The sequence below is a fragment of the Neodiprion pinetum genome, chromosome 1 (genome assembly GCF_021155775.2).
Source record: "Neodiprion pinetum isolate iyNeoPine1 chromosome 1, iyNeoPine1.2, whole genome shotgun sequence".
NCBI lineage: Eukaryota > Metazoa > Arthropoda > Insecta > Hymenoptera > Diprionidae > Neodiprion > Neodiprion pinetum.
In genome coordinates, this window is record NC_060232.1 from 2,846,214 (window position 1) to 2,855,246 (window position 9,033).

The window sequence follows — 9,033 nt, forward strand, 5'->3', positions numbered from 1 at the left end:
TCGACCTCGGGCTTCTCGCTTATACCCCTTCGGAGGAACTTTTACCATTTCACCGTCTGGCGAGGCAATCTTGTTACCTCGCCTCGTTCCCCGTCCCGATGCTGCTGCTGCTGCTGCTGCAGGTTGGGCTTATTTTATTTCGCCGGAAACCGGAAGCGCAGGGGTATTATTTAGCGGGTTTATTTTTGGCTGCGGTGTTGCTTTCTTTGCAACTTATTTGGGCTCGGTTCGATCGATCGATCGACAGATCGATCGGGGTAGCAATTAGGCGATTCGGATGTCTGCGGGTATAACGATAACAGTAAACTTTTCCGATATTATCGGGAATCTAAGATATTTTGGTGAACGAACAACTCGCTCGGTTTAGTGTCTATTTGTGGACCCCGCGAACTGGGGAAGGCACTTCGACCCATATATCGGCTGAACTCGAGCGTTGTTTTGCTCTATAAGCAAAGATGTATCGAAGGGAGAGAAGCGAATCGGGAATAATTTATCAGTGCGAAACTGCCGGAAAGTGGGGGGGGGGGGGGGGGGGGGGGGGAGATAAAAGAAATATTTTTATTAGTTTCTTTCATTTTTATCGCGGCTCTCATTCTCCTCGTGACGTTCTGCGTTTGCATATTACGTTTATTCGGCAGAGGCAGTACCGGGGTTTCACAACGACATTATCGATGTTCGTGGTTTCTTGTACTAAAAATATCTCATCGAACAAGTATGGCTCGGGGTTTCTCTTTACAGGAAGAATATTATACCCTTGTGCTTTAATTCCTCGATTCTCACACCTCGGTCCTGTAGGTATATCGGGAGGTAGGGGTATAATATTTATACCGCGGTGAAATTTACCGCATTATTTTAAACGCTGGCGATTTATCCTCCATCGTTCAATTTCACCCCCGCTTTCCACCCAGTAATGGTGACACGGCTACACCCACCATCCATGGCCGCCTTGTAACCCGGCGGAAACTTGAGCCCTGTATGAAATTGCTCATACTTTATAAGAGAGAAAAAAAAAAAAAAAAAATAGCAGGTATCGCGGAGGAGGCACGTGGATGGTCCGGGTCGAAATTGACGCATGAATAAAAGAAGTTGACATTTTGCTCGTGAATAAACAACGCGAGTGGGAAATTGAGGCGGATGCGTGAGCCGCGACGAGGAGAAGGTGAATTCCCGAAAGGTGAGCCGTGTGCGGACCTTCGTCGATGGTGTGGCTTCGAGGAGGCTCCGTCTTGATACAAGGTACTGGTAACCCGAAAGGGGGGGAGAGAGAGAGAGAGAGATACAGAGAGAAGGAAGATAGTGCGAAGAAAAAATTGAGAGAGCAAGTTGCACAGGCGTGGGCGAAGCCGATCCGATCCCCGTCCCCCTAATCCCGCAGGACCGGCAAGAAAATAATACCTATATATACCAGGACGTGCGTGTCCGTGTAGGAGGAAATTCTCGGCGAGTTACCCGCCGTGTTTTTTTCCTCACGGAACTCCTCCTCTTTCCTTCCTTCATCTCGCACCCTGGCGAGAATACCGGGCCAATAGACCGGCATGTTTACGCGACGATTGTCACATATTGCATGTTTGTTCCGTAGTAATGAGATTTGAGTGAGCGGGTCTTGCCCGTCTTATATCCCGCAGGAGCGACTCGGCTCTTTTTCCCTCCTTCCATTTCTGTGTACCCTAGACCCTGCAGATCTCCCCACACTCCGCCCGCAAACTCGTTCTCGCCTCTAGAATCCACACGATCTCTGGGCACCCTCTTGCTCGATGTATCCGACTCTGTGTCTATTTTCATTATTCCTTAATTTATATCGAGAGAAAACACGCTCGGTCGTCCGTTGATTTGGAAACACGAAACTTTTTCAGTAATGTAGTAACTTTTGCCTACAAATAAAATTACGGCGTAATCGATTCTAATTTTTTTTTTTTCTCTTCTTCAACATATCAATCTTTATCCGAGTTTAGAATCACAGTCTACAAAAATCAGACGAGTCCTACAAAAGTACGGACTGGATACCAAAGGTTTGAAATCCTTCCGTGTCTAACCACCGTCTAACGGTAGTGTCGAAAAAATTCTTTCTGGAAAGAAACGGGTTTCAAGATTGAGCCGCAACGTTCGTTCGACATTCTAGTCCTTCAGCAGCCGTTTACATGGTATTCAAAAACACGTCTACGATTGTTGGACCGGTTCCCAGAGCTGTGAGAATTATCGTGGAAGTGTGGAAAGAATCGAGATTGATTAACCCACACCGATTACGTATCAAGGGCTGAAAGCACCCGCGACGCGCGATGTCAGATAAAGCGGTGTAAAAATACCTCTGCAAACGCATACGAGATCGCAGGATTCTTGAAGAAATTCAGTGGTAAAATCCGTGCAAATTTTCATCGAAATGATCCAGACTAGCTATGAATTGTTGCGCACGGTCCGCGTCTGAAATGAGCATGCATTTCGATGCACATCCTGCTCCAGACGAGGAACATGTGCGACGGGAACGATCCATTTCCCCCACCCCCGCCCCTCTCTCTTATTCTCCTTTATTGCGCCCTCCTCAGCTCCTCGGTCTCGGCCATGTCCCTCCGACAATCCAATTTATACGCTGGATTATTCCAGGGATACCGAGTCCCGGGGGTTGCGCGGCTGGGGTGACTGAGGGTTGGGGGCAGGGAACATGGCCGATCAGCCCGCCGCCTTGGCCTCGGTTAAACCCACGATATTACGTTCCGCGCGTTCCTCGTCCGCCCCCCTCCTCGTCCTCCTCTTCGGGGACCGCCGCCCTCGCCGTCCTGATTATGTAAACACGTAGATGGTCCCCCAAATTGCCAGGGTCTCTTCAGGTCCGCGCGTACGACCCGCCATTCCGCACCTGTACGACGCGTTATAAGTCGAGGCTGAGTAGCCCTGCGTCATTACCCTGATCACCTCTGAATTGCTGCAGGGTTGGTCCCCACGGCTATTTTCGTTCTTCGACACTCGCGGGTATTTAGCGATGACCTTTAGGGTACTTCGTCAGAATCGTCATAACGTAGTGGGTGAATGTCGATGCTATTGACATAACGCCAGAGGGGATGAATGGACTGTTGCGGTGCGTAAAGCAACCCCTAATTCTTTTTCTCCGACATTTATACTGAACTTTATACGCGATTTTTTTTTTACCTATATTCACTGATCGAGGAATGCCGAAAGAGTAGCGAATGGAAAAACCTTCGAGAAGACTTGCTTACGAACCCTGTGCATAGATTACTCGGGGAAGGAAAAAAGAGAGAAAAAAAAATAAATAAATAAAAGAAAAAAGCTTTGGTCAGAAAAAAAGAGATGAAAATGACATGTTCCGTTCGAGAATTTATTAAAACGTATCTGTGTGCAGAGAGGTACGCGGGGTGCATCGTGCTTCTTTTTTATTTCCGTTTCCTTCCGAGGTTCACTTTCTCTCTGTCCAACCTAAGGATATCCCGAGACGATTTATTCGCTTCCGTGATGCTCGCATGCATATGTATCGATATTAAAAACCCAAGAGAAGCGAAGTGGATAGAAAAAAAAGGCAATATATTATACAGTCAAGATGACTTATGATTCTTCTTGTCCTGCACGTAGACATGCGGAAATTGATTTTGAGACAGCTAATTCTTTCTCCACTGCCAAGGTAACTCGCTGAGGAGAAAAATTACTCGTCTCAGAATTAATTTCAGCATGGGTACCTTGGTAAGAAACTGAAATCTTAAAGCCTACGCGGAGAAATTACTTAATCGTGAACTAAGGTAGAGTATTCCGGAAATTTGGGATTAATGTTACGGTCCCAGCTTATATTTACAAGAATTTTTGTACACTACTACCCCGCTTGCAAAGATAGAACTTGAGTTTGAAAAACGGTTTTTGCAATAAATATTCAGTATCGAAAGCAAGAAACGACAATTTAGTCTTGCGTCTAGAATTAACACTTTCCTGCAGATTATACTAAAGCAAGTGCACAGTACCAATTCACTCAATTCACCGAAACAAGAACAGTTTTATCATCCGAATCGTTTTTAGGGTAGAATAATCGCCGAGGTGAAATGGTCCGTGGACGCTGGATGAACATGCGCGAATCGTTGCGACGCAAGGGCAAATAGATTGAGGGAGTCTGCAAGTTCGCTCGAAGATCTCTGCGTTACACGTATCCCAGTGATTGGAGCAGAAGCGGGTCATGACCTAGGTATTACGAGGGATAAGGAGTGTTGTAAGCAGAGGCATATAATACACAGATACATAGACCTCGTACATCGCCTACCGTCACTCTCGGCTAGACGTAAACAATGCCGTAGGCGCGTAAATCGGGTCTCGAGAACGTACCAGGCGGTAGGCAGGATACGGCGAGCCATGCGTACCCCGTATACGCCATGGTATGGTGCCCTCCGTCATGGTGTTCCAAGCATACACGTGTTCGTGTACGGCACCCCGAGGCGGTCGAATGGCTAGGAAATGGCCGCTTACCACCGCTTACCGCCACGTTACCTAACCCACCCTGATAAGCCCCATTACCTTCACTTACCCCCGCACAACTCGCTTCGCTTGTACCGTCGACCGCATACGCGGCATACGTAGGTACCAACGTCTGGGTAACCAGTATTGGGTTAGCCTAGGGTGAGACTGGATTTCCATTTCGTTTTCGAGAGTTTCTCTTGATGCGCCAGTTTCTCTTGATGTAAGAAAGGACCCAGACTCGATCACACCAAAGTGAGCTATCCTAACGTTTTTCACAGACGATCAGCGGTTTCAAGTCCATGGTTATGATTCGATCAAACTTGGTTCAAAGGAGAATGCTTTACCATTGTCTGAACACGGAATTTACCTGCATCACTACACGTGGATGGTTCGATGCGTATTTGACTTACGCACGTAATGGTGCTTTTGACGCTTGTAACTGCCGGTGGTCACTGAACCGACACCGAATGGGTAATTCTTTGTCACGGGACTGAAGAATCTTCTTCTCCACAAACGGATTAACTGCCACATGTATCGTTGAACGTCGCTGCGGGTATAATTTTACCCATGAATTTGTCAAAGTCTGAGCTCCTGTTGTTGAGGATGACAAGGAAGTTGGGTCTAAGGTGGATCATCGCCGTGCACGCGAGTGTGTTGGAACCGAGGTATACGCGGGGTGGACGGAGGACAGACCGCAGGCCCCATATGTGTTTATGTACACACACGGTTGGGAGGGACTCAAATGAATTATACGAACCGCGATAAAACGAGTTTAATTTATTTTAACTGCCTCGTATAATCTGGCCGCATAAATTTTCACGAGTACCTTATACTTCAGCCTACGCAATCTTGTACGAGAGGATCGAGGCGCGTTCCGAGTCCGCGACTGCACGCCCGGATATATGCAAGAGGGCCCTTTTACCACCCCGATATAATTCGAATCTGGAGCATAGCCGGCCTCGCAGCCTCCGTTCTATGGCTAATTGCCGCCGAAAGCCCCACCCGGTGTAATTTATTCGGCTTAGGTTTTTTCCACCGGCTTTATTCCGCGCACTTTTGGTAATCGCGAGCTTCAGACTCCGGCCCATTATCCAGGTTACGCACTTTTTATTAATCCTTCGCATCGCCGCGGCGGCGGACTCGCGATAATTTACTTCGATAACGAAGTGTTCGAAATAGTCAACAACGCTGCCGTTGTGCTTCCCTGTTTCACCTTATTTTATTTCTGGCTGGTTACTTTTTCGTTGGAACGAAGTGCTCTCCGAACGAGCGTAATAAATTATGGGGAAATCCGCTCCTCGAACGATCTTCTTTTAGTGCTGCGCTGCAGCAGGGTCGACGAAGCTAGATTCGATCCTACGCAATTAGCCTGAGTATTTCGATGGGATTGAGGTGAGCTCTTGCTGCTGACGCTGCTGTGTTGTCTTACTCTTCATGCTTCTCCGTTATTTTCTTTCTTTGCTTCTTCTTATCCTCGCTCCTCTCTGTTTCTCTTTTTCTTCGTTTTTTTCTTAACCTTTCTTAAATTTCATCACCCCTAAATTGTTATTGCTGCAAATAAGAAGCTCTGCCTACACCGATCACTCCGACCAACCGTTTCGGCCTGCTCTGCTCTACTCGAAGAGTTCATTTCGTTCGGGTAATTGACTCGAAATAATTTCCGGTACGTTTTTCTAACCGACGCTGCGGGAAGAAGCTTAAATACCCTTCGTGACAGTCTGCTGCTCTCCTTTCTTCCCTACTCTATTCTTCCTCGATGTAGGTATATGTTAATGTACAGATATAATACCGGGGGTCGCAAAGTTTAGCGAAACGACTCGAGCAATTACTCATCACGCCCGCGGAGTTTCACCCTCCGCTCTGACAATCGCTGATAATATGTATATATATATATATATATATATATATATTTTTTTTTTTCGCGGTTAAAAAAATTTGTCCCCCATGATGCGAGACGTGACGTAATTTAGCTTGACACGTGTCCGCGCACTTACACGTCGTAGTTACGACAAGCGACGGAGCGTTTCTTTTCTCTCCTTGAGCCTGGTAATTTTCTTTTTCCCGCCAGCATAAGTATTCTGGCCTCGGCATAAGTATGCAAATTTCTTTGACCTCGTCTAGTAAAAAAGACGAAAAAAATAAACGATCGCGCGAGATTGGAAAATAGACGTAAAAAAAAATTTCAACCGCCAACTTTTTCACGACCCGCAATTCTCCGACGCTCCTCTCTCACTTTTTCCCCGACTTATTTACGCCGCGTCGCGGACTGATGACATAATCATCGCCCTCCGAATGGCTCACAAAATATATAAACCTTTGTCATTTTCTCTATCATGCCTACGGTCTAGTCGCTGTCTAGCTGTTTTATGTCCCCACGCGAGGCCGCGCGTTACGCGCATTATGATCGTTAACAGTCATGTGTGTATAACTAAGCGACTCGCACGCCTCCGACAAGCATCTCTTCGTACGATTGACAGTAAGTGCCAGGAAGTTACCGAGGTCTACCGACTGTCTTCTAACTCATGCTTACATATATGTATATGCCGAGGGTAAAATTGGCAGCCGAAAACTTGCTGATTATTTCTCGTTCGATGCGCGAGCTCAAAGCCGTCAATTATGTTCAAAGTTCACGCGACCTGAGAATTTTTACTCATCGGAAGTAACGGTGGGAATATTTTTGCAGCTTTAAATAAGTGTACAAACTGAGGATGAGAATCCCCAAGAAGGAAATTGACGACGAATAATCCTCGGCGAAGAGATCAGATTCAGATATATATATATATATATACATATATATAGATACCCTGCATATCCGTATCTCGAAAGAGTTTATAGAAGCTTCGACTCGGCGAACCTCTTCTAGTTTCTTTTACGGCGAGCAATAAATAAGAGACTTTCTCCCAACCCTTTTTACAACCGCCCCGTCGAGTGTACAGCGTGCCGTTCGGACGTTTTTCTTTCCATCCTTTTTACCGTGTTTTGATATATATATATATATATATTTGTATTTCTCCGAGCTTGTCCGGCGCTTCAGCCCTTTCATTTTTATCGCATTTCGCTGCAGCTAGCTGTGCGATGTACAACCGTTGCGTTTTCTCTTTTTCGGAAACCCTGCGCAAAAAAGAAACTTTCACCTGTAGAAATTCTTATAAACGCTGTCAAAAACCACGGTATTAATTTCTGATGTTTTTTTTTTTCACTCTGTTTCAGATTAATAGCACAAGCGCGGGTCGCCGATTTCGCAATCCCTTGCAGAGGTGAGTCGATATAAAAATAATTATGACATGAAAATGTATATACATATACAGATGCTTTAACTCCGATGGTGGAGGTTTTCAGATGCTTTGATTTGTTTTTTCAACCCGATCATCACCCGCGTATCCAAAATCCGTAAAAAATCGTTCATTCCGACTTTGAATATTCTGGGATAATTGCGTACGATCTATACGATCGTATTTACGTACAGTAGCGAAAAATTACTTCTCCTATAATAACTGGTAGCACGGTTGTATTGGTATGCGAAATTCTTTTACCGTGCAACAGGTGGTAAGTACAATACATTAGGGAGAAAGAAGTAAAAATTGTTGACGTTAGCTGGGGGAAGAAATGCTTATTTTTGTGAAGAATTTACGACGGGGTTTACCGAAGAGAGTAAAAATACCTAGTTGATTAACACTTCCGACGATCGAGGAAGCCACGTAGGTATAAAACACCAGCGGCCTAACTTTCGCTTGACACGCACAAACTAAACTCACAAAGTAAAATTCTCGCAATGAAAATATATAATATTTCTTTTTCCGCGTTCATCTACATCATTGGAAAACTTCGAGGGTTTGTTTCGAATCACTTATGTAACGAGAAATCGACGATCGATTCAACCGTTAAATCTTATCGCGGCCTGACGTGGTGCAAGTTAAATTTACTCGAGCGATTTATTGAAAATTGTCGAAGAGCGTAAACGAAGAAAAATTTATAACCAGCATCCGCTTGCAGGTGTAAATCTATATCGTAGGCGTTTATACATATATATATATATATATATATACGTATACATATATACATCCTTCGCTCCCTTTTTTTTTCCTACACGCGTCTTGAATATTCTATAAGAAACACTAGGATTATAATTTAATTATACATTTTCATCCGCACCTGGGCGTTAAATTTCAAATTAATTACCCGGGGCTTTGTTTAATTAAAACCTGCTGGTTTCTTACGACTCTCAAAAAGTTTGTATTAAACCTGCGATATAACGTAACACCGGTACACGGTCTTCCAAGTCGGAAACGCAACTCTTTCCGTGCACTTTGTCATACGGAGAGATAGAGAAAGCCGAAGAGAATCGAGATTCTTTTGGACACGGATCTGCAGTAAGAACGAATTTCTCCTCCAATTGAATAATGCCACGATTAGGTTTAAACTCTCCAAATTTTTACCTCTTCGGTGCAACGTGGAAGCGATGCTTGAGGTCCACGTCTAGTCCCGTCGATAGTTTCCCACAAGAGGAAAACCCGCAGAGGCGAGATACCGTCGGTATGCGTCGTAGAAACCATCGTGGAAACGCGAGAATGCGGCGATTCAAAATTC

At 45.2% G+C, this 9,033-nt stretch overlaps 1 long non-coding RNA gene across 1 annotated transcript in view; it reads left to right on the forward strand.

Moving 5' to 3' along the window:
* The window catches only part of LOC124214024 (uncharacterized), a 45,153-nt gene extending 37,365 nt beyond the window's left edge, over positions 1–7,788 (forward strand). The window contains exon 3 of the long non-coding RNA XR_006882049.2: positions 7,657–7,788. This is a non-coding gene — a long non-coding RNA (uncharacterized lncRNA). The remainder of the gene's footprint in view (positions 1–7,656) is intronic.
* Positions 7,789–9,033: the final 1,245 nt, after the last annotated feature.